General features: G+C 36.7%; 1 protein-coding gene across 1 annotated transcript in view; it reads right to left on the bottom strand.

Moving 5' to 3' along the window:
- Nucleotides 1-26670, bottom strand: part of SIPA1L1 (signal induced proliferation associated 1 like 1) — an 831778-nt gene that overhangs the window by 603908 nt on the left and 201200 nt on the right. The window contains exon 2 of the mRNA XM_053697769.1: nucleotides 11486-11578. The gene's annotated coding sequence lies outside the window, so the exon portion shown is untranslated. The remainder of the gene's footprint in view (nucleotides 1-11485; nucleotides 11579-26670) is intronic.

The following is a 26670-nucleotide window of genomic DNA, read 5'->3' as shown; positions in this document are numbered from 1 at the left end:
ATGCTTTCCTCCCTTGCATCAATGCCTCTTTATACAAGCTAGTATCTTATTAGCCTTATAAGCCACTGCCCATAATTGTGCACCCATCTTTAAGCTTGTTATCTATAAGTACTCCCAAATCCTGTTCCTCCTCTGTTTTGCGAAGTCTAGTCCAATTTAAATAATAAGTTGCCTGCTTATTTTTACTTCCAAAAATGTAAAACCTTGCATTTTCCAGTATTAAATCTGATTTTCTATTTACCTGCCCATTTTTTCTAATTTTTGTAGATCCCCTTATAAAGCAATTTGAAAGGGCAAACTCAGGTTTTTTTTCCAATGGTTGCATGTCCTATTGTGATGCAGAAGCATAATTAAACATTTTATATCACAGTTAAAAAATTTCATGTCCCTTCTGTTTCTACGCCTTTGGCAAAATCTTTCTTTTCTTGCTTTTTACCACTCAAACTTTTGTATCCATCTGCATCCAATTAGCAGGATTTTGTAATAATTGTACAATTTAAAATTCATTCATTTAAAAACAAAAACAAAAACAGCAACAACAAAAAACTAAATTGATATAAAGCCACAATCTACTGCTTCCAGCTTTTCTCTAACTTAGCAAATGGCATCCAGACTCCCACCTTACTACAGGGTTTTTTGTGCTTGGATATACACTGATACATACTATTTAATCAAACAGGACAGCTTTTAGGATTAATATGAACATTTTGATAACCATGGTTACTGGTCAGCTGATTATTTCACTTTTGCTCTAGCTCAGATATCCTGAAAATATTGTTGGTTAGTGTGCCATGAGGACTGGTAGTAGGAAACACTGCTCTAGAAAGCTGTGTGTTAAATATCTAAAAAAGGTTAAAGGATTAGTTAAGTATACTTTTTTTTTCTTTATGCAAACAATCAAATATAATGTTAATTTGATTCTACTAACAGTTTTTTAAAAACGAAGCTCCAATCATCTAATAAAAGTATATTTTATTTTCAAGCATTACGTCACATTATCCAGCAAAGGGCAGTCTTGAATGCTATTATTCTTGCATAAATTATCCTCTACAATTAACATATTTCAAACACCTGCGCATTTTAGAAGAGTTTTACACACATGGGCAAAGCGCTCATTAAAGACGTTTGCCAGGATTTGTCACAATTTTAACGCATGCGCAATATTACAACTACGTTCCCAGTCCTCCGTGAATGACTGTGGTCACATGACCACCAGAACGTAGGAGATCGCAATGAAGAATTAAAATGTGAATGCGTAGACTTTCTTCATAACCCAGCACATACGTTAGGATTCCTCCCTGTACCCGGAACCGAAGTGAATGGAGAACCCAGGTTGCCCATCGTGATTGGCTTATGCAAATTAGCCTGACTATGGGTTTGGAAATTTACATTATCATCATCATATATTTGTATAGCGCCGCCAAATTCCGTAGCACTGGGTACAATGATAGGGGTATACAATGACAAAGATTTTTGATAAAATACAAAACATAACAAAACTAAACAAATCTATTACAGGAGGAAGAGGGCCCTGCTCCGGAGAGCTCACAGTCTACAGGTTTAGGGTGCAGAGACAGAAGGTTGGGGTAGCTTGTTACATCGGTTGTAGTTGCAGCAGTTAGTCAGGCAGTTCATTTATTAGTTTGGTTCGGATGAGGGACGGAGGAGAGATGGTACGCCTCTCTGAATAGGTGGGTTTTCAAGGAGCGTCTAAAGCTATACAAGGTTTGAGACAGTCTTATGGAGCGGGGTAGAGAGTTCCAGAGGACAGAAGCAGCACGTGCGATGACTTGGAGGCGGGAGTGGGACAAAGAGATAACAGGAGTGGAGAGACGTAGGTCAGAGGTTGATCAAAGAGGACGGGATGGGGAATATTTCACGATGAGAGAGGAAATATAGTTGGGAGTTAGACTGTTGAGTGCTTTGTAAGTTAGGGTTAATACTTTAAATTGTATTCTGGAGAGTATGGGGAGCCAGTGTAGAGACTGGCAGAGCGGAGGAGCAGATGTAGATCGGCGACTTAGGTGAATGAGTCTAGCAGAAGCATTCATAATAGATTGGAGGGAGGAGAGGCAGTGTTTTGGAAGGCCATTTAGGAGTAGATTGCAATAATCAATGTGTGACAAAATAATGAGGGAATGAATAAGTATTTTTGTAGTTTTTTGAGTAAGGAATGGATTAATTCTGGAAATCTTGCGTAGGTGTGAACGGCAGGATTTGGTAAGCACTTGTATATGTGGGTTGAATGTGAGCTCTGAGTCTAGTGTGACCCCAAGACAGCGGACCTGGGGTGAGGTGTTGAGAATCGAGTCTCCAACCGTCAGAGAAATGTCAGGTGTTGGATGTCTCGAAGAGGGGGGAATAAGAAGCAGTTCAGTTTTGGACAGATTGAGTTGGAGGTAGTGTGAAGACATTCAAGAGTAAATTGCAGAGAGGCAGTTGGAAATCTGGTCGAGTAAAGAGTTAGAGATATCAGGAGAGGAAAGATAGATTTGGATATCATCAGCATATAAGTGGTACTGGAATCCAAAGGAGGCTATACGTTTTTCAAGGGAAGATGTATAGAGAGAGAAAAGCAAGGGACCCAAGACAGAGCCTTGCGGTACTCCAACTGAGCAAGGCATAGGATCACAAGATATGTTGTTAAAGGAAACTGAAAAAGAGTGGTTTGAGAGATATGAGGCAAACCACGAGAGGGCTGTGTCTCGGATGGCAAATTAATGTAGTATTTTTAGGAGGAGAGGATGGTCGACTGTCAAAAGCAGCGGATAGGTCAAGAAGGATTAGTAAGGAGCAGTGGCCTTTTGCTTTAGCTGATAACAGGTCATTTGTTACTTTAGCAAGAGTAGTTACATATTATATATTTTGCGACCGCAATAGCTGCTGAACCGCATAGAAAGCGCAGCGCAAGGTATTTAGAAAAACTATTTTATTTAATATCAAATTTTGAGTAACGATGAGAAAATTTCTGACCTTCCCATCCCTTTAAACACATGTAAGATGCTGCTGAGGAGCTTCTTCATTTCAGTAACATTAATTCTACCAGGATTTTAAAGGAGTTTATCCATTGATTGCTCCAAAATAGCAAATCCCAGCAACTTTTAAATGATAGTTTATATATTAATATAAGATATAGACACAATGTATAGATAACATTTTATCTATCTTTTTATCCCTTTTCTTTCTTCTAGTTTTCTGTTCTTCATTCACACATAGTCCTCCTCAAATGTGTTTATCACATTAACCTAATATCTGACATTTCCAATTTGCTTCTCTCTGGTTTAAAGTCACTCACATTATACTTCCTTCTTATACCATTATTATTATTTTTAATAAACATGAAACACATCATCATCTGAGTTTAGCATGGAAGGACTTTTTCATCTTAAAAGTATGAATGAAGTACTAAGCATTAAAGGGATAGAAAAGTGAAATGATTTTATACATATTTTCATTTTTTAATTTGAAATAGAAGCATTTTTGCAATAAACTTCCATAAGATGCTACTAGTAAAAGTTATTACTAATTTTCAGCGGTAAACACACATATCCTATAAAGGCACCAGCATTCAAACTTCTGTGAAGACTTAATTTGTGTTATACAAGCCACCCCCAGCTATCTGAAAAGGTGTAGTTTTTGCATACTGGCGCACGGCCGTCACAGGATACGTCCGTATGCCACAGAAAGCATTTATGCTAAAGGAAGTATACTGCAAAAATGCTTCTATTTCACATTGAAATGCACCTATGCACATTTCATTTTTGACCTTTTTATCCCTTTAATAAAAAGTAATCAATCAAATGGAATTATAAAGGTAATTAAAATATTTACTTGCCTGCTTAAAAGGAGGCAGAACAGATCTAAAAAGACAACATACAAGTCTATATACGCTTAGTAAGCAGTAATTTGTGATTCATAGACAAACATAATATATATATATATATATATATATATATATATATATATATATATATATATATATATATATATATATATATATATATATATATATATATATATAGATCCAATCATAAATAAGCACTCGCTGGACTTTGGCCAACTGTGTAAAAAAATATATTTATTGTGACGTTTCGGGACAACAAACAGTCCCTTCCTCTGACAAGTAACAATACAAACTGACGAAAATTTAAAGGTGAATAGAACCCTCCCCTGATTATTGATCCAATCAGTGCACATATTGTATACAGACAGGAGAAACAAACCCCCTGATAGGATAATCAAGTAGAAAAAAACAAACTGATAGGCTGAAGCCAGATTCGGTTGATGGCAACTACGAGCGTGCAGGATAGAATTCCTGTCGGTTGTTTTCCTGTAGAGAGTAGTGCCCAAAATGGTATCTTTCTTAAAGACTCTCACGTCCAGATAGTCAACCATATCAAGGCTCGTGGTGGAACTGAATCGTATGGTACTCTTCATTTCATTGAGGCTCACAATCCAAGCATCCAATGTCGAAGGCCCATCTTGCCAAATTAGGAACAGATTGTCGATGTAGCGACAATAATATTTGATTTCTGGTTTATCAAAAATTCTGATGGCATTTACTTCATAATCAGCCATAAAAAGATTGGCTAGCGACGGCGCCACATTTGACCCCATTGCCGTTCCGGAGATTTGTAAATAGTAGATCTTATCGAATAAAAAATAATTTTCTGAAAGACACATGTCGAGCAGGGTGATCAATACCTCCTCCGACGGGCCAATGTATGGTATCCATCTAAGACACTTGGCCACTGCTGCTATGCCTGATGCATGCGGAATGACAGTGTACAAACTCGAAACGTCCAACGTGACCAGAATGTCAGATTACTTGATATCTGTAAGCTGTAAGATATGTGTTATGAAATCAGTTGAATCCCGTATGTAGGACTTCTGTTGCTTTACCCATGGCTGCAGGTAGAAATCCACAAATTCTGCTAGGGGCTGAAGAAGAGAGCCTCTAGCAGAAACAATCGGCCTCCCAGGCGGATTTTGTATATCCTTATGTACCTTGGGTAGTGTATACAATATCGGTACCACCGGAAAGTCTCTTTTCAAGAAATTGTAATGGTTTTGAGTGATCTGACCTTCATCTATCCACCGTTTTAGAGTGATATCAATCTTCTTTTTAAGACATGTCGTGGGATCACCTGATAACGGGAGATAGGTCTTGTTATCTGATAGTTGTTTCATAATCTCTGATTTATACATAGCCGTGTCCATAACTACAATTCCCCCGCCTTTATCGGCGGGGCGTATGACGATGGAACTGTCCTTTTGTAGTGTTCCAATAGCCAATCTTTCTTCTTTAGTCAAATTGTCCGATCTTCTTATTGTTGGTTCTTTAGATATCTGATCAGTCAGATAGTTAGTAATTGTCTGTATGGTGGCATTATTAGAATTTGGGTCAAAGCGTCCCTTTGATTTGAATCTATCCACCTCATCATTGGTGGTGCCAAAGTATTCCTTTAATCTGAGGTTTCTACCATACTTCTGGACGTCAATATACGGATCAAAATTGTCCTTTCTAGACGTTGGTACAAATGACAGCCCCTTGTTAAGTAGCTTGGTCTCTGCTTCACTTAATGTACGATTGCTGATGTTAAAAACCATATTCGTGGTTATATCTGTATGGGAGGGCGGCGGGCAGTGCCCCCCCCCTCCGCGTGTGCGGCCTCGGCTTCGTCCTAAAAAACGGCCCCCTGAACTTGGTGGAAGTGATCCAGCATTGTCCCATTGTTGGAAGCCCCTGCCACCCCTAGATCGGGTGGTGACCCCACTGGGAGCACCACCAGTGGCACATTGGTCGATATCCGGATCAGAGTTATCACCAGAACTAGAATCAATGGTGGTCATGTTTTTCTTGGTATAACGCCTTTCACGGCGAGGGCGGATTGCCCTTCTATCATCTGGGGTCATCATCCATCTGTATATGGTTTTGTAGGAATAATCTTGATTGACGGTCTGTAATTTCCTATTTTTAAAAGCAATCAACTCCTGTTTATAGGTTTTCAATTGGATGTCTAATTTGCTAATCCAATCTGTGCTGGTATCCATCCGTAGAGAAGGTAATTTCTCTGTTTCATATAAAGTAATTTCGGTCTTGACCACTTTAAGAAGTCGGCCCACCTCCCTTATTACAAGGAGCATCAAATCAAAAGAACATTTATTAAGGATTTTGCTCCAATTGATGCAAAATTCTGTATTGGCTCGTCCAATGGTGGGTACATTTCTAATTCTGAACCCCCTCGGTATCATTCGTCGTTTGTGGTAATCCGATAAGTAGGTACCATGCAGGTTCAGGTCAATCTCTCTTTGTTTAAGTTTTGTAATTGTGTTGTATATAGATTGGTAAGATTCTTCAACTTGCTGTTCCTCTATAGAACCAAAACGGATATTTTCTGCGTCCTCATCAGTAAAGATAAAAATGTCCTCATTTTTGTCCTCCATGTTGCTTGTGGGGACATCACTGATAACGGCTTCAGTGGAAGTCATCTTGATCCAATATGCACAAATATGCAAGAATAAATAAAGTTTCAAAAAACGGGGAGAAGGACTTCAACGACAACCCCTATGTGGGTGCACTACACAGAAAAATAGTAGCAGATATTCAGTTTGTAGGTGCATGCACTCTCACCATCACTCTTCAGCTGCCAGGGTGCTATAAAAATATCAATAGATCCAATCATAAATAAGCACTCGCTGGACTTTGGCCAACTGTGTGAAAAAATATATTTATTGTGACGTTTCGGGACAACAAACAGTCCCTTCCTCTGACAAGTAACAATACAAACTGACGAAAATTTAAAGGTGAATAGAACCCTCCCCTGATTATTGATCCAATCAGTGCACATATTGTATACAGACAGGAGAAACAAACCCCCTGATAGGATAATCAAGTAGAAAAAAACAAACTGATAGGCTGAAGCCAAAGTGTAGTGTGAAATGACAAAAGTGACTAAAAGTAATAAGAAATTGTTACACACACACACACACACATATATATATACACATACATACATACATATATACATATATATATATATATATATATATATATATATATATATACACATACATACACACACACATGCATACAAATATACAATTCTGCTCAAAAACATATGTGGCATCACAGAATTTAAAAATGCATAGGTAGTGTTCCTGCACCTATCTAGGTATGCTCTTCAACAAAAAGGGTACCAAGAGAACAAAAGTAAATTAGTAAGTTGTTTAAAATTGTGTGCTCTATTCTAAATCATGGTATTTTAATTCATGTTCTTTTAAATGCTTTTTATATGACAGTCCCCTTTTTTCTATATATTTGCCTTTATCCCGTTTGCAATGGAGTGTTCCTCATCTTTTGCAATGTGCTCTTGTGAATATGTGTAGGTATATTTAGGCATGTGGTACTTACCTTCTTAACAAAATGCTTGATTTGGTTTGTAATTAAATTATATATGTAAATTAAAATGCCTTCTAAAACAAATCCACTAACCATGAAGGTGAGGAAAAAATTTCAGTAAGTGCTCATATTAAAACGGTTGGACATTCTAATTTACTATTGAGCTACATGATTTGCTGCTTAAACACAATTAATTCTATGGGGAAAATGAATTTGCTGATTATGTGCCCACAATCTTCATATTCATGAATCTGTAAAACAATTGTTGACTAAGGCCAATCATTAGTAATTTATTACATCTGTGGGATACATTTAATTTTAGCCCCAATGTCATCAAAAGCTTCTTATTAAGGTCAGTATTTTGCTGCACAAAAAAATGCAAAGAAATCCCTCACAAAGAACACGTACAAAACATTACAAGTAATAATTTTATATAAGATGAAACATTTAACAGCAGAAAGTCTTCACATTAAACTTTGCAGTGCAGCTGCAAAAATAAATTGATAGATTAGCCCTTCTTAAAGGGACAGTTTACCTAAAAAAATAATAATTTGTACCCAATAATCCATTTACTTGCTGGAGTGTATTAAATTATTTACAAGTAGCTAGTTTACCCTTATTTCTGCATCAGAAAAAGCAGATTTAGCCCATGGTTTCCCCACCTATAATCAAAGTTTCTGGACCAACATCTAGGCTATTGACAGGCTATGTAAACACAGCCAGCAGAAGAAATTACACTCCAGGAGGGGTGTCTTAAATTAAACCGTCTACCATAGGAATTTGTATACCACGTCACTTCCGGTGACGTACAGTCAGCTGGTGGAGGTTTGTGACGCTCACTGCACATGCGCTAGAGGCCCAAACTCCTTACAACAGCTGATGAGAATATGATCAATTATGTGGCATGTGCACATTACTTATAACTCTGGAGCTAATAATATTATAGACTTAATAAACTCATTGTGCTGCAAATGCTTACTACACGTGCAAATATACAGATTTAATGTGCATATTAGTTGTATACATAGGAGGGGTGGGGGTGTTGTATTTATTAGAAAACTTTATACAGCAGTGTCTAACATCAGTTTGATGGATCACCAGGATTTCAATAGTCACCTAAATCTGTATATTTGCACGTGTAGTAAGCATTTGCAGCACGATGAGTACTGATCATTACACATACGTCCGCACATACATATTTATCTGTCTGGGTATCCATCACATATTCATCCTCAGCAGACCACAAGTCTATGCTCAGATCTGGACTAACCCATTTCACCAAAAAGGGAGACAAAAGGAAAAGATTGGTGTTAAAGATACCAACACTCTCTATCTCTAAAAAGCTAACCCAAAAGGTTGGAATATCTCCTAAAACCAACCCAAATTGAAAAATGCAAAGGGTATTGATTGGGTAGCGCTAATAAAAGCTTAGAGAAGAAACAAATATTATTATTAATAAAGCTTAATCATGTGATTCTAATATAAATGTGCAAATGGCATCAGGCAATATATATGCCAGTGTGTCATGTGATTGCAATATCTTAGTGTTTAAACCTATAAAGATTAATGTCTTTATAGGTTTAAACTAGCACTAAGATATTGCAATCACATGACACACTGGCATATATATTGCCTGATGCTATTTGCACATTTATATTAGAATCACACGATTAAGCTTTATTAATAATAATATTTGTTTCTTCTCTAAGCTTTTATTAGCGCTACCCAATCAATACCAAAAAGGGAGACGCCTATTAGTTTAGTAAGTCTACAATATTATTAGCTCCAGAGTTATAAGTAACGTGCGCGTACCACATAATTTATCGTATTCTCATCAATTCAGCTCAGCTGTTGTAAGGAGATTGTGCCTCTAGCGCAGGCGCAGTGAGCGCCACAAACCTCCACCAGCTGAGAAACGTCACTGGAAGTGATGAGGTATACACATTCCTACGGGTAGACACATTACTTTAGAACATGGGGTGTAGAAGAGATTACTAAAAAAATTATATTTTTTCCATTGTTCTTTTTAAGTATTGGGCTTTGGTTTCAAAACAGATAAAAGATAAGGAAACAAGTGTGTGTGTGTGTGTACACAAAGTGATAACATAATGAGATCTCATTTTACCTGCAAGCCCAACCCATTTCAAAAGGCTGTGGTTTCAAAGCACAAACCAGCAATTTCATATACACAAATAAACCTGAAAATGTAATTTCTTATACATTCTATACTTGGCAGCTGTTAGAACAATTTATTGGAAATACATTAAGGGAAAAACTATTTTACAGTATACTGTCCCCTTACCTATTCCACTATATCTATAGTTAAAAGGGACAGTCTACACACCAATATTTTTATTGTTTTAAGATAGATAATCCCTTTATTACCCATTCCCTTAGTTTTGCATAACCAACACAATTATATTAATATACTTTTTACCTCTGTGATTATCTTGTATATAAGCCTCTGCAAACTGCCCCTATATTTAGTTCTTTTGGCATTTTAGCCAATCAGTGCTGGCTCCCAGGTAACATCACGTGCATGAGCACAGTGTTATCTATATGAAACACATGAACTAACACCCTCTAGTGGTGAAAAACTGTTAAATTGCATTCTGAAAAGAGGCTGCCTTCAATGTCTAAGAAATTAGCATATAAACCTCCTAGGTTTAGCTTTCAACTAATAATACCAGGATAACAAAGCAAAATTGGTGATAAAAGTAAATTTGAAAATTGTTTAAAATTACATGCCCTATCTGAATGATGAAGACTAGACTGTACCTTTAAGACTAGAACCCCTTTATAACTTGCCATTAGGACTGAATAATTTATCTAAACTATTCAGATGAAGATATATAAAAAATCTTCAGCAATTTGTTATGTTCATATGATAAGTGTCATTTTATACTAAAGAAAACTTCTGGATTGGCTGCACATTGACAAGTGCCTGCAAGCAATATAGAGGTTATATGGGTGCATGAAAGGATGCATTTTAGAGGTGGAAAGATGACATATGGTGGTTAAAGTCCAGTCCAGGAGCAAGTTTTCCACAAGGTAAGTACATTATAAATGCCCTTCATTGTATAGGAATTAGAACTTCAGATCCCCTAAAAGCCTTTTCCTAAATCTGGATTAAAGAGATGAAGACCTTTAAGAGAAAACCCATGCAGAGAAAGAAGGTGAATAGAAAATAGGTCTATGCTTCCTACACAAAGCAGCAGGACAAGTAGAGTACAGACAATATAAGCCAACACAAAGTACAATATGTTAGACCAAACTCAGGTGAATAGATCCAGCAATCTGGACAACTCTCATTCAGTATGACTTCCATCAATAGGACTAGGACTTCCATATCTTCACCAATCAATCAGAAAACACTTTTCACGTGTATTTTCAGAGTTTTCTAATCAGACAATTTATTTCTTGAATACATTTCTTAGCCATTATTGGCTCCTATTCCAGTTCAAGTGAGTTTGCTATGGAAAAAGTTCTATTCAACTTGACTTGTTTTTCTATGGCATTGAACTCCATCTGACACATTGCCTTGTGAATCGGTTAAGCTGCCAGTGACCTAAGTTTTTCAACTCAAATAATATGAATTTTTATTTTCAAAACTTCTAAATTCATGAACACAACAAGGCTCTTGAACTAACCTAGGCAGTTAAATTTGCTGTACAAATCCAAAGACATCCGCTGCTTATAATGCACTATTTAGTTGAAATTAATTGCACATTTATATAAATCTTCATTTTTTTCTACAGGTTTTGGAGTAATAAGGGGGGGGGGGACTACTTAACAGATTGGATTTTAGCCAATTTTGTTAATCTCATCCCAAATTAAAAGGATTTATAAATAGATAATATATATATAGATAGATAGATAGATAGATAGATAGATAGATAGATAGATAGATAGATAGATGCCACTATAATAAAACCAGATCTGTTAAAAACGCTCCACTACTAAAAACTTACTAGAAAATGATTATCTATATATGTTTGCTGTTTAACAGACATGTTAGTGGTATTATGTGATGTGAATTATACATGTAGATTTATCCCAACAGAACTTGGGTAATGTGCTTACCTACTATTAGATCATGTTTCTGGATGTTCACTTTGATACACACTGCTCCTGTTTTGCATTTCAATCGTCTGTGCGAAAGACCATTACGAGACCCTAGAGAAATAAAACAAAGCAGCTGTTATGTTCATTCCTAAAGCTTTCTTTTGCACTTTTTAATTTACATCACTTTCCAGAGCAAACGGAGGTAAAACTGAATACTTCTTATCTACGCGTAGGTGGAGAGATCAGGTTAAATCTTTGTAAACCCATCATAATCTTAAACAAGTACAGTAATCGTTCTCTGAATAAGCACCCAACAAAATAAACTATTGAATTTTAGTTACAATTAAAGTCTTTGATGAAAACAAATGAATATTATTCTAAGTACAATAAGTACTGTATAACTAGATTCTCTCCGCCCAATGCATTTAAATGTACATTGTTGCAAACAGAAGAAACTTTGCACAAGTGCTATTTGAGAAGGAGGGGGGGGGGGCGCTCCCTGATGTCATGGAGCAAGCAGCGAATTAGTGCAAGTACCATGAATGTGATGGTAAAGTGGGAGCATATAAAAGACAACCCTAAGGAGCAGATATATCATTGTCTGGATGGACAAGGTTCCCAGTTCCACCTGGTACTGTAAAGTGGAGACAGAATTTGCTTCTTGTATTTATCACTGCACGAGTGGACGTTCATTCATTACCACCCCGTTTATGTGCATGAGAGCAGGGATATTTAATTACCCGGTGAGTTCAAACCTGCTGCTTCATTCATATCAGTTGCAGGCTTGTATGATTGAGATGAAAACCGAACTGAAAGGGGCAAATGCCCTTTGATAAATTTGCCCCTAAATAGTTATAGTAAAAGCAAACAATTTGTTTATTATCTATACCTTTTACAGCTGAATATCTTTCACAATTGTGCCATAGAAATTTAGATTTTGTAGTTGCAAAAAACATCACTTGTTGATTTTTTATTTTTTGCTGTTGAAAGTATAATACAGTGTACACCAGACAACAGTATAAAATTCTCAGTATTTCTAGATTTCAAATAAGGATTGGAATAACCATGGTTTCAATACAATAAATGATTAATCAAAGACTAGCATGCAGAATTGTTTTAATTTAATACTTTTGTAAATAATTCATATAATGTTGATTTTTAACTGTTCTCCCTAAGGGCCTGATATGTAGAGAAATCGGGCAAAATCTTTTGAGATTCTTTTTAGACCTTGTATTGTAATGTAGGAATCTGTTTCACATAAAGAACACTACATAGCAACAAACATTTCTCAAGATAAAATCTGAGCGGCAAGGTTTTGAATATCAGGCCCTAAATCTTAAAGGGACACTAAACCCAAATTTTTTATTTCATGATTCAGATAGAGCATACAATTTTAAGCAACTTTCTAATCTACTCCTATTATCAAATTTTATTCATTCTCTTGCTATCTTTATTTGAAAAAGAAGGCATCTAAGCTAAAGAGCCAGCCAATTTTAGGTTCAGACCCTCGACAGCACTTGTTTATTGGTGGTGGCTAAATGTCAGCCAATCGGCAAGAACAACCAAGGTTGTGAACCAAAGATGGGCAGTCTTCTAAACTTACATTCTTGCTTTTCAAATAAAGATAGCAAGAGAATAAATAAAAAATGATAATAGGAGTAAATTAGAAAGTTGCTTAAAATCGCATGCTCTATCTGAATCATGAAAGAAAAAAATTTGGGTTCAATGGCCCTTTAAGCTTTGGTATACAGACAGAGATAATAGTGGGTTGGCTATTTCATATACAAAATGAAACATAAAAAACAATCTCATACATTTCATACTCTGCAGCTAGTATAAAAAGTTATAAAAAACACATTAAAAGGACATGAAACCCAATTTTTTTTCTTTCATAATTTAGAAAGAGCATACCTTTTTAAACAACATTCTAATATACTTCTTTTACCTAATCTGCTTAATTCTCTTGTTATACTTTGTCGGAAAGCATATCTAGATATGCTCAGGAGCTGGGAGCTAGCTGCTGATTGGTGTCTGCACATATGTGCCTCTTCTGATTGGCTTAGCAATGTGTTCAACTAGTTCCCAGTAGTGTATTGCTGCTCCTTCAAGAAAGGATACCAAGAGAATGAAGCAAAATTGATAATAGAAGTAAATTAGATCATTTTATTTTTTTACAATTGTATGCTCTAAATCATGATTTTTTTTGGGGGGGTTCAATTCCCTTTAAAGGAAAAACTATTTTACAGCAGCTGACAAACATAATGTACTCCCAACATATTACAGATCGTAAACAGATTGGCTGAGTAAGTGGTTAAAATGTCATCAATGGAGAAAGAACTCTAGTGGAATAACCTCAAGTAATGATATAGTCCTGGTTATACAAATTGTAGCTAATAAGAGATAAAAATCAACTACTTTTAAATAAAGATTCAAACATTAGGAAAACAGGATCCTGAGAGTAAGAACCTTCCTGGATTTAGTTTGACCAAAAATGGGCATCCAGAACCAAAGGTGCTTTTGAATATTGCAAAATAGCTTTCGATACAGAATAAATAAAAATAAAAAAAATGACTTACAAAATGAATCTCTGGCAAGACACAAAATCACATGAATGAACTAAAGAAAAAAAATCCCTCTTAAGGGTACATAAAACACAATTTTTTTTCTTTCGTTATTCAGATAGAGCACACAATTTTAAAAACGTTTTCAATCTACTTCTTTTATCAATTTTTTTTTCATTTTCTTGTTATCCTTTGTTGAAAAGCGGGGATGTAAGCTCAGGAGTGTGCACATGTCTGCAGCACTATATGGCAGCAGTTTTGAACAATGTTATACATTAGCAAGAGCACTAGATGGCAACACTATTTCCTGCCATGTAGAGGTCGAGATGGGCACGCTGTCTAGATATCTCTCCAACAAAGAATAACATAAGTATTAAGCAAATGTGTTCATAGAAGTGAATTTGAGAAATTTTGGGCATGCCGTCCCTTTAAGGTTGGTCTGTAAAGCTCCTGAATTTCTTCGATCTGATCCAGGATATAAACAATACTGACTGATTCACCTATGCTCAGGATATAAACAATACTGACTGATTCACCTATGCTCAGGATATAAACAATACTGGCTGATTCACCTATGCTCAGGATATAAACAATACTGGCTGATTCACCTATGCTCAGGATATAAACAATACTGACTGATTCACCTATGCTCAGGATATAAACAATACTGACTGATTCACCTATGCTCAGGATATAAACAATACTGACTGATTCACCTATGCTCAGGATATAAACAATACTGACTGATTCACCTATGCTCAGGATATAAACAATACTGACTGATTCACCTATGCTCAGGATATAAACAATACTGACTGATTCACCTATGCTCAGGATATAAACAATACTGACTGATTCACCTATGCTCAGGATATAAACAATACTGACTGATTCACCTATGCTAAGGATATAAACAATACTGACTGATTCACCTATGCTCAGGATATAAACAATACTGACTGATTCACCTATGCTCAGGATATAAACAATACTGACTGATTCACCTATGCTCAGGATATAAACAATACTGACTGATTCACCTATGCTCAGGATATAAACAATACTGACTGATTCACCTATGCTCAGGATATAAGCAATACTGACTGATTCACCTATGCTCAGGATATAAACAATACTGACTGATTCACCTATGCTCAGGATATAAACAATACTGACTGATTCACCTATGCTCAGGATATAAACAATACTGACTGATTCACCTATGCTCAGGATATAAAAAAATACTGACTGATTCACCTATGCTCTGGTAGAGAACTTTATCAAAAGGACGTTGTTCCATCTTTTTCATTTGCTTCATCTGAAAAGGACAATTTCAAAATGTAGATTTAATTAACGGGACAGTACACTGTAAAATTAATGGGTTGAACTTAAAGGTGATATCAGATCTAATTATGTTCTAAGTTTGTGTAAACAGACTCGCTTCCTTATCTTTTATTTGGCTGGAACACCAAAGCTCAATACATAGAGAGAACAATGGAAAATGATCATTTTATTACTTAACTATCCTGCATCCCATTGAGAGTGTAATCTCTTCTGCTGGCTGTGTATACTTAGGGTATTCAATAGCCTATACTACAGTATTAATTTGTTCAGTATAGGTGGCGATACCACAGGCTAAATCAGCTATTTCAAATGCTGAAATAGGAGTAAATGAGCTACTTGTAACCAATTTAATACACTCTAGCTGTAGCAGGTTAAAAGGATCATTGGGAATAATTTAAAGGGGAGAAAATTTTGGGTTAACTGTCCCTTTAATGGTCCTGTCCTGAATAAACTAAATATGTTATTGTCAAAAAAACTCATGTGGGAGTTTTTTGTCAGCCATGTTAGACATTTTAGAAAACTGTCCACTCTTATTTGGCTTGTTAGGAATAGGGATCGGATATTCAATAACCTGAATATGTTTTAACAGGATCAGTGCTAGTGACATGGGTTAGTTCACTTTTTTCTTGTAATAAAAACAATTGTGTTTCCTATCTCTTAAACCAATTTAATCTCTAGACCAAAAAAACAGAACTTGCTATTTCAAAATGAACAGCTTGTAGTTTTTTTCAATAATCATTCCAAACCGCAATGGAGGAAGTGTAAAGTGTATAGCCATTTAAAGGGACAGGAAACACCAACTTTTTCTTTCATGATTTGAATAGAACATACAATTTTAAACAAATTTCCAATATATTTCTATTATCAAATTTGATTCATTCTCTTGTCATCCTTTGCTAAAGGAACAGCATTGCACTACTGCCAGCTGAACACATCTAGTTAACCAATCAGAAGAAACAAATGTGTGCAGGCACCAATCGGCAGTTAGCCCACACCAGTGTAGGATATGTGCATATTCTTTTTCAATAAGGGATACCAAGAGAACGAAACACATTTGAAAATAGATGTGAATTTAAAAGTGTCTTTAAATTACATGTTCTACCTGAATCATGCAAGTTTAATATTGTGACTTTCCTGTCCCTTTAAGGGATTTCAAAGGACTACATTTTAACTATGAATACAAGTATTTGACTGGACAGACTGATAGTGAGAAACAGTCCTTCCATGATAGCAGCAACCTGCCACAAGATTGCACTTATGTGTATATTGAGCACTGCATTTATTTGTAGCTGTAATCAAAGAAACCATTGATTCCAAGAGCAAATATAGCTCAGCAAGGTTGTGCTCACATTCATAAATGTGCCGTCCTTTTAGTAAATGAGACTAAACTCTGTACAGTGCTATCATAATCGCATTCAGAGAGGAAATAAAATGTTAACACACACTACCGTCTTCATTTTTCTTGGGAAGTTTTGAAAGTTGACTGCATTACATTTTAAATACATAGTATACTTTTTTAACCGAATGTATTCATGATGGTATAATTTGTGGCTCAGATTTCTAGTTATTAGAAAATTCAAACTAAATTGCCGATTCTAATCCTTAGCCCATAGTTTGTGTACAAAGAATCTACCCATACATTTCCTATGGCCAATTCTATTTATACACCAGTAGGTAATCATACTGGAATTATATTACATTAGATAAATGCTCTACTGTGCTAGAACATTTTATTATTGAACTATTGCCTGCATATAACGGTGTAGAGTGGTTACACACATAGTTAAAAGACAGCTCAAGAGCAGCAATGCACTACTGGGAGCTAGCTAAACAACACACCTGGTGAATCAATAACAAAAAGGTGTCTGTGTATACATTTAGTAAGGTGATCACAGTAAAAGCAGTGGTCAACTGGCCATTTTCAATTTTATTAACAAAAATCTTAAAAATATTATTTTCTTCTTTTTTTTTGCCTCATGACAAATAGAATAATGGTATATATATTCTGAACAACCTGGGCCTGCTGGGAAAAAAACTCAAAATTGGCTTAGAACAGCAGTATGAAAACGACTCAACAGCAACATTGTGTTGGTTTTTTAAAAATTGAGAAAAAAAAAAGTCTAAAGTATGGCCGTCTAATTGTGGTGGTTTGTGATTGTGAAAATTTAACAAGGTTTGACACAAAATTGGTGAATCTTCCAGCCTTCTCCATAGAGGCAGTGATTCTCCACTTATACATTAAAAGAGAGTTTGAAACCTAATATACTTTGATATATCTGAGTGACACTGCTAGCTAGGGAGCTACAAACTATCCCAGAATGCCGTCTAAGGTGACAACTACCATGTGAGTGAGATTCGTCTCTATGGTGAAGATATACTACACACTCTAGCTGCCCATTCGTGTCTCAAACCAGAGAAGCTGACCAAGATTGTATTGACACTTCTGGGGAACTTTTAGTATTATGCATTTTTTTTAAAGTGATATGAAACCCAAATGTTTCTTTCATGATTCAGATAAAACATGCAATTTAAAAAAACATACCAATTTACTTATATTACCAAATGTCATTCCTTTTCATGGTATTGAAGCTAGCTGAACAAATCCAGTAAGCCAACGGCAAGATCATATGTGCTACCACTAATCACCAGCTAGCTCCCAGTAGTGTGTTTGTGCTCCCGAGTCTACCTAGGTATCCTTTTCAACAAACGATAAGGAAGAAGAAAAAAAAAAAAGATAATTGAAGTAAATTGTTTCAAATTCCATGCAGTAGCTGAATTATGAAAGTTTAGTTTTGACTTTACTCTCCATTTAACTTAAAGGGATAGTAAAGTCCAAATTAATGACAGATAGGGCGTGTCATTTTAAACAACTTTCCAATTTACTTTTATCATCAAATTTGCGTTGTTCTCTCGGTATTCGTAGTTGAAAGCTAAATCTATCTAGGCTCATATGCTAATTTCTAAGCCCTTGAAGGCCGCCTCTCATCTGAATGCATTTGACAATTTTTCACAGCTAGAGGGCAACAGGCGTTAGTTCAGGTGTTTCATATAGATAACACTGTGCTCATGCATGTGAAGTTATTTAAGGTTCAGCACTAATTGCCTGAAATGCAAGTCAAAAGATCAGAGATAAGGAGGCAGTCATCAGAAGCTTAGATACAAGGTAATTACAGAGGTACACATTCTATTTCTAGAACAGGGTTTATGCAAAATTAGGGAATGGTAAATAAAGGGATTATTTACCTTTTTAAACAATAACATTTTTGGTGTTTAACTATCCCTTTAAACAGCTTTTACTAGAGATGTGCATTAAGAGGATTTGCAAACCTCTGAATGTGGAAGAATGCGGCCCTTCGTTTCCTCTGCAATTTTCGTTGCCAAATTTATTCTTAGGCAACAGCAAAACGCTAAAATCTGGATTTGCAAAACCTCCCAATGCACATATCTTGCTTTACTTTGTATTTTACAAAAAAAGATATATACTTAAAGGGCCATAATACCCAAATGTTTAAACACTTGAAAGTGATTCAGCATAGCTGTAAAAAGCGGACTAAAAAATATCTCCTGAACATCTCTATGTAAAAAAGAAAGATATTTTACCTCAAAAGTTCCTCAGTAGCCACCTCCCATTGTAAAGGATTTCTAAGCAGCATTTTAGTGTGTCTGTCCTGGGACAGCTGAAAGGATGAGCCTCGTGAACTCTCATATTATTTCACCAATCAGGTAAAGGAAGCTTACTATGAAATCTCATGAGAGTTAAGTGAAATCTCATGAGATCACAGTAAGAGTTCATGACCTCAGCACTGCTGATGCTGATTGGCTGCTGTTCATTTCTTCTTCTTTTTTTCTTTTTCTTTTTTTTTTACCTGCAGCTGGGAGCAGGTGAAGTATAACTTTTTACACAGAACTTACTCTGCTGAGCTGAGGAAATTGTGAGGTAAAATATCTTCCTTTTTTACATAGAGATTCTCAGGTGATATTTTCCTGTCAGCTTTTTACAGTTATACTGCATCAGTTTCAAGTGATTTAGCATATGAGTATTATGTCCCTTTAAATGCTACTTTTTCACGTTAACGGCAGAACATTTTCGAAGCACAATGTCCCTTATGAATTTTTTAGTTAAAAAAGTGGATTGAAAATTTGATAACCAACTATGAAAATCACAATATCACGTCATAGCTCTATAAACCACATCTCATGCCATTTTATCTTTGAATGACACATGTGCCAACTCTCACCATTCTTTACTTCTCCAATTTTTGTTCTGCAGCACAACTCAGAACTTGATACAAGATCTTGAGGTATTGACTGAAAAATGCCAAGGAAGCAAGACCTTAAAAACAAGTGCAGAAGCTCAATAAAGGTACTCACAAGGGACTGTAGCCTGGAATTACGCTCATTTATAATTTACAATAGCTAGTAGGTGAAAACAAAAAAATCTAATAGAAGGATGATTAGAATTATGTACAGGAGATGGCAGACATCTAAATAAAAAAATAAAAAAAAATGACAAAACAGACTCATTAAAAGGGACTTAAACTTGAAAATAAAAAAGGAATGCTCTAATGTGTTAGAGCACTTCATGATCACACTATTATTTGCATATAATTGGTAGCCCCTGTAAAGGGGTTAAATATATACCTAAAATCAGCTTGAGAGCAGCAATGCACACTGGGAGATAGCTGTACATCTGGCTAGCCAATGACTAGATGTACATGTGTGTAACCACCAATATCCAACTAGCTCACAGTAGTGCTGTTGCTTCTGAGCCTACCTAGTTTTCAATAAAGGATACCAAGAGAACGAAGAAAATGTGTCGTCTGAAACATGAATGTTTATTTTTTACTTATGTCCCTGCAAATGATCAATCTGTTGAATAGCGGAGCCAACTATGCTATCTATACTATAAAAATGTCTGCACTCTGACACAAAACCGTCATAAACACTGAAACCCCCACTCATCTCCCTCCCCCTGCACAACTTCCCAGGCTACACACAGCTGGGTGTGATGCTATCTCCTGCCCTCAATTCACTGAGGTTAATTATGAGTTCCCTGTTACCCCCTGCAGATACCCTATCCTTAGCCTGTAAATGTCTTTGAGTGTTTAGATTTGCTGTTGCAGAGCTAGAAGCTGCTGTGCTATACTTAGAATCCAGCACAGGAATATTTCACCCTTACCAATCCAAACCTCACAGCACAAGGGACATATTTTAATGAAGTTAAAGGGACATGAAACACAAATTGTTTCTTTCATTTTTTTTATAGAGACCTGGTCTTCAAACCTGTCCCTCAGGCCAGATTTTCAAGAATACCTTGTGTGAGACCAGGTAAAAACTAATCAGCTGATAATTTCATCTGTATTCTAGTTCAGATATCCTCAAAATCTGGCCTGCTTGGGAGGCCTGAGAACAGGATTGAAAACTAGCGAGATAGAGAATACAATTTTAAAACAAGTTTCCAATTTATTTCAATTATAAAATGTACTTTGTTCTCATGTTATTCTTTGTTGAAGAGATATCTGGCTAGGTAACGTACACATTTCTGAAGCTCTACATGACAGGAAATAGTGCTGCCATCTAGTGCTCTTGCAATGTTGCAAGACTGTTGCCATATAGTGCTAAAGAGACGTGCTTTTCAACAAAGGATAACAAGAAAAAGAAAATTTGATAATAGAGGTACATTGGAAAGTTGTTTAAAAATGTAAATTCCATCTAATTTATGGAGAAAATAAGGGGTTTTATATCCCTCTAAATGTGAGCAGAGAAAATGACCCTTTAAGAGAAGCTTTCACCAATCTGCGAATAAATACTTGGCCACTGTTCATCAGTCTTTTAAGCAGTTAATGCATCTGGCTCTTGAACAATAAAAGCCATTATAAATAATGTTTAATAGCTGGTAATGTTGCTTTCTGTAATACACTCACATTAAAACAATGCTTTTTAACACAAACCTTTTAGTACAAGATTCATATTGAAAAAACGTCCGTCTGCATTAAGTCTTTTTTGCCCCTTAGTTTCATCATCGAGAGAACATTTTAAGATGTATTAAATGAATATTCCTTTGCTAAAAGGGTTTTGTTTATTTCCGATTGTAGGATGCAAGTTGTGGGGTTGTGCTCATCAGTCAGTGAGCAATTTGCATTTTTTTTAATAAAGCGCAAGCGCTTGCAATTGCTGACCGAGGATTGGATTCTGATTGACTGATCTTTGAAGAAGAAGGTAGCTACCTAACGGTGGGGGGAGTTTGGTTGCCATATTTACCTCGTATTAGAGAAGTTATAGACGGTGATTACTACAAGAAGCAAGTAGGCAAGGCAGAAGGGGTATGGTGTAGGCGGATCTTCGTTTTTTATTTGTCAATATCGCATAATGTTACCTCAAGTGTTGACTGTCCCTTTAAGTATCACTTCCCTTTCCACAACCCCCAGTCATTCGACTGAAGGAAAAGGAGGGAAAGGAGGGAAAGGAAATAACACAAGGTGCAGAGGTGCCTGATGTTTAAATAAAAACAACCTGTCTGAGAAAAACAGGGAGGGCCGTGGACTCACCATGTCAAGAAATAAATACATTCATCAGGTAAGCATAAATTTTGTTTTCTTTCTAATGACACGGTGAGTCCACGGATCATCATCAATTACTGTTGGGAATCAATACTCAAGCTAGAGGACACAGGTGATAAGGGAGGGACAAGACAGGTAACATAAACAGAAGGCACCACTGCTAGAAGAACCTTTCACCCAAAGGAACCTCAGCCGAGGTAAAAGTATCAAATTTATAAATTTTAGAAAGAGAGAGCAAAGAAGGCCAAGTCGCCGTCTTACAATCCATTCTACAGAGGCCTCTTACTTGAAGGCCCAAAGAGAAAAACACAGCCGTAGCGGAATGTCTAATAACACTTCTCAACCAGAGAGAAAAAGAAGTGACAGAAGCTTTCTGGCCACTATGGGCTAGATTTATCAAAGGCTAGACGAACTCTGTATGTGCTTCGCCTGTAACTGCGCCCCAGCTCGCCTCCGGAGAAGTGCACATGTGCGCCTGAATTTATCATAAAAATAGAGGTAACTTTGCGCAGGCGAGCTGGGGCGTAATAATGATAAATTTCGCCTGTCGGAAACGGCATTTACTCCCTATTTATCACAGTACATCCCTATAAATATTAACGCCACCATGTTTTGATTATTAAAAAAGTGTTTTTAAGTTAATATTTAGCTTATATTTATATTATATAATGTTTCTGTTCTGTTTTTTATATATGTTGATAATTTAAGATTGCAAAAGATAAATATATTAAAATATTGATCTATATATATATATATATAACTGTTGGTACCCATATGCACCAGTGGAAGCGCAAATTTCTGACGATAACAGTCTCTTTTTGGCGCTGAGTCTTTGAAAAATTAGTTAAAAGAAGAAAGTACTGCATCACAAGATGTAAAAGCATGGATTATAATGGTGTTTGCCTCAGTCTGCATGGCGAAATATACAACACGCAATTGAAGCTGAAATTGCAGTTCCCTATTGGCGCAAAGCAATGATAAATAAGAAACTGGGCGTATTTGTAGGTCGGGCTGTTATATTACGCCTATTACTAATGTAAATTGTAGCACTCGGGAGCGCGCCTGTGCGCCTAGGCGAATGCACGCTGAGTGTGAAGAAGTTTCTTTCAGATTTGCGCAATTATAGGAAGAGAGTGCTTTGATGAATATGACGATCAGTTTGTATGAGCTATTTTGGACGTAATTATAGGAGAAGGGCTTTGATAAATCTAGCCCTATGTCTATCCAGAAAAACAAACAAACAATACAGCAGAAGTTCCTTAGGAGGAGGAGGAGGATTAGGATGAAGCAACAAAAAACATAATTTATGTAAGAACTTACCTGATAAATTCATTTCTTTCATATTAGCAAGAGTCCATGAGCTAGTGACGTATGGGATATACATTCCTACCAGGAGGGGCAAAGTTTCCCAAACCTCAAAATGCCTATAAATACACACCTCACCACACCCACAAATCAGTTTAACGAATAGCCAAGAAGTGGGGTGATAAGAAAAAAAGTGCGAAAGCATAAAAATAAGGAATTGGAATAATTGTGCTTTATACAAAAAAATCATACCCACCACAAAAAAAGGGTGGGCCTCATGGACTCTTGCTAATATGAAAGAAATGAATTTATCAGGTAAGTTCTTACATAAATTATGTTTTCTTTCATGTAATTAGCAAGAGTCCATGAGCTAGTGACGTATGGGATAATTAATACCCAAGACGTGGAACTTCCACGCAAGAGTCACTAGAGAGGGAGGGATAAAAATAAAGACAGCCAATTCCGCTGAAAAAATAATCCACAGCCCAAAATAAGTTTAAATCTTATAATGAAAAAAACTGAAATTATAAGCAGAAGAATCAAACTGAAACAGCTGCCTGAAGTACTTTTCTACCAAAAACTGCTTCAGAAGAAGAAAATACATCAAAATGGTAGAATTTAGTAAAAGTATGCAAAGACCACCAAGTTGCTGCTTTGCAAATCAACCGAAGCTTCATTCCTAAACGCCCAGGAAGTAGAAACTGACCTAGTAGAATGAGCTGTAATCCTTTGAGGCGGAGTTTTACCCGACTCGACATAAGCATGATGAATCAAAGACTTTAACCAAGACGCCAAAGAAATAGCGGAGGCCTTCTGACCTTTTCTGGACCCAGAAAAGATAACAAATAGACTAGAAGTCTTTCTAAAATCTTTAGTAGCTTCAACATAATATTTCAAAGCTCTTACTACATCCAAAGAATGTAAAGATCTCTCCTTTGAATTCTTAGGATTAGGACACAATGAAGGAACAACAATTTCTCTACTAATGTTGTTAGAATTCACAACTTTAGGTAAAAATTTAAATGAAGTCCGCAACACCGCCTTATCCTGATGAAAAATCAGAAAAGGAGATTCACAAGAAAGAGCAGATAACTCTGAAACTCTTCTAGCAGAAGAGATGGCCAAAAGGAACAACACTTTCCAAGAAAGTATTTAATATACAAAGAATGCATAGGTTCAAACGGAGGAGCTTGTAAAGCCCCCAGAACCAAATTCAAACTCCAAGGAGGAGAGATTGACTTAATGACAGGTTTTATACGAACCAAAAAGCCTGTGCAAAACAATGAATATCAGGAAGATTAGCAATCTTTCTGTGAAACAGCACAGAAAGAGCAGAAATTTGTCCTTTCAAAGAACTTGCAGACAAAACCTTTATCCAGACCATCCTGAAGAAATTTTAAAATTCTAGGAATTCTAAAAGAATGCCAGGAAAATTGATGAGAAGAGCACCAAGAAATGTAAGTCTTCCAAACTCGATAATATATCTTCCTAGACACAGATTTTCGAGCCTGTAACATAGTATTAATTACGGAGTCAGAGAAACCTCTATGACTGAGAATCATGCGTTCAATTTCCATAGCTTCAAATTTAATGATTTGAGATCCTGATGGAAAAAAGGACCTTGCGATAGAAGGTCTGGTCTTAATGGAAGAGTCCAAGGTTGGCAAGTAGCCATCCGGACAAGATCCGCATACCAAAACCTGTGAGGCCATGCTGGATCCACCAGCAGAACAAACGAACGCTCTTTTAGAATCTTGGAGATCACTCTTGGAAGAAGAACTAGAGGCGGAAAGATATAGGCAGGATGATACTTCCAAGGAAGTGACAATGCATCCACTGCCTCCGCCTGAGGATCCCTGGATCTGGACAGATACCTGGGAAGTTTGTTGTTAAGATGAGAGGCAATCAGATCTATTTCTGGAAGTCCCCAGATTTGAACAATCTGAAGAAATACCTCTGGGTGAAGAGACCATTCGCCCGGATGTAACGTCTGGCGACTGAGATAATCCGCTTCCCAATTGTCTATACCTGGGATGTGAACCGCAGAAATTAGACAGGAGCTGGATTCCGCCCAAGCAAGTATCCAAGATACTTCTTTCATAGCCAGAGGACTGTGAGTCCCCCCTTGATGATTGACATATGCCATGGTTGTGACATTGTCCGTCTGAAAACAAATGAACGATTCTCTCTTCAGAAGAGGCCACGACTGAAGAACTCTGAAAATCGCACTGAGTTCCAAAATGTTGATTGGTAATCTCGCCTCCTGAGATTCCCAAACCCCTTGCGCTGTCAGAGACCCCCATACAGCTCCCCAACCTGTCAGACTCGCATCTGTTGATATCACAGTCCAGGTTGGAAGAACAAAAGAAGCCCCTTGAACTAAACAATGGTGATCTGTCCACCACGTCAGAGAGTGTCGTACAATCGGATTTAAAGATATTAACTGTGATATCTTTGTATAATCCCTGCACCACTGTTTCAGCATACAAAGCTGAAGAGGTCGCATGTGAAAACGAGCAAAGGGGATCGCGTCCGATGCAGCAGTCATAAGACCTAGAATTTCTATGCATAAGGCTACCGAAGGGAATGATTGAAACTGAAGGTTTCGACAAGCTGAAACCAATTTCAGACGTCTCTTGTCCGTCAGAGACAAAGTCATGGACACTGAATCTATTTGGAAACCTAAAAAGGTTACCCTTGTCTGAGGAATCAATGAACTCTTTGGTAAATTGATCCTCCAACCATGTTCTTGAAGAAATGACACAAGTCGATTCGTATGAAATTCTGCTAAATGTGAAGACTGAGCAAGTACCAAGATATCGTCCAAATAAGGAAATACCACAATACCCTGTTCTCTGATTACAGATAGAAGGGCACCGAGAACCTTTGAAAAAATCCTTGGAGCTGTTGCTAGGCCGAACGGCAGAGCCACAAACTGGTAATGCTTGTCTAGAAAAGAGAATCTCAGAAACTGATAGTGATCTGGATGAATCGGAATATGCAGATATGCATCCTGTAAATCTATTGTGGACATATAATGCCCTTGCTGAACAAAAGGCAGAATAGTCCATATAGTTACCATTTTGAATGTTGGTATCCTTACATAACGATTCAATATTTTTAGATCCAGAACTGGTCTGAAGGAATTCTCCTTCTTTGGTACAATGAATAGATTGGAGTAAAACCCCAGATCCTGTTCCAGAACTGGAACTGGCACAATCACTCCAGCCAACTCTAGATCTGAAACACATTTCAGAAATGCTTGAGCCTTCACTGGGTTTATTGGAATGCGAGAAACAAAAAAAATCTTCTTGCAGGAGGCCTTACCTTAAAACCTATTCTGTACCCTTGTGAAACAATGTTTTGAATCCAAAGACTGTGAATCGAATTGATCCAAATGTCTTTGAAAAATCGTAATCTGCCCCCTACCAGC

The sequence above is a fragment of the Bombina bombina genome, chromosome 1 (genome assembly GCF_027579735.1).
Source record: "Bombina bombina isolate aBomBom1 chromosome 1, aBomBom1.pri, whole genome shotgun sequence".
NCBI lineage: Eukaryota > Metazoa > Chordata > Amphibia > Anura > Bombinatoridae > Bombina > Bombina bombina.
This window is presented reverse-complemented; position numbering and strand designations above follow the sequence as displayed.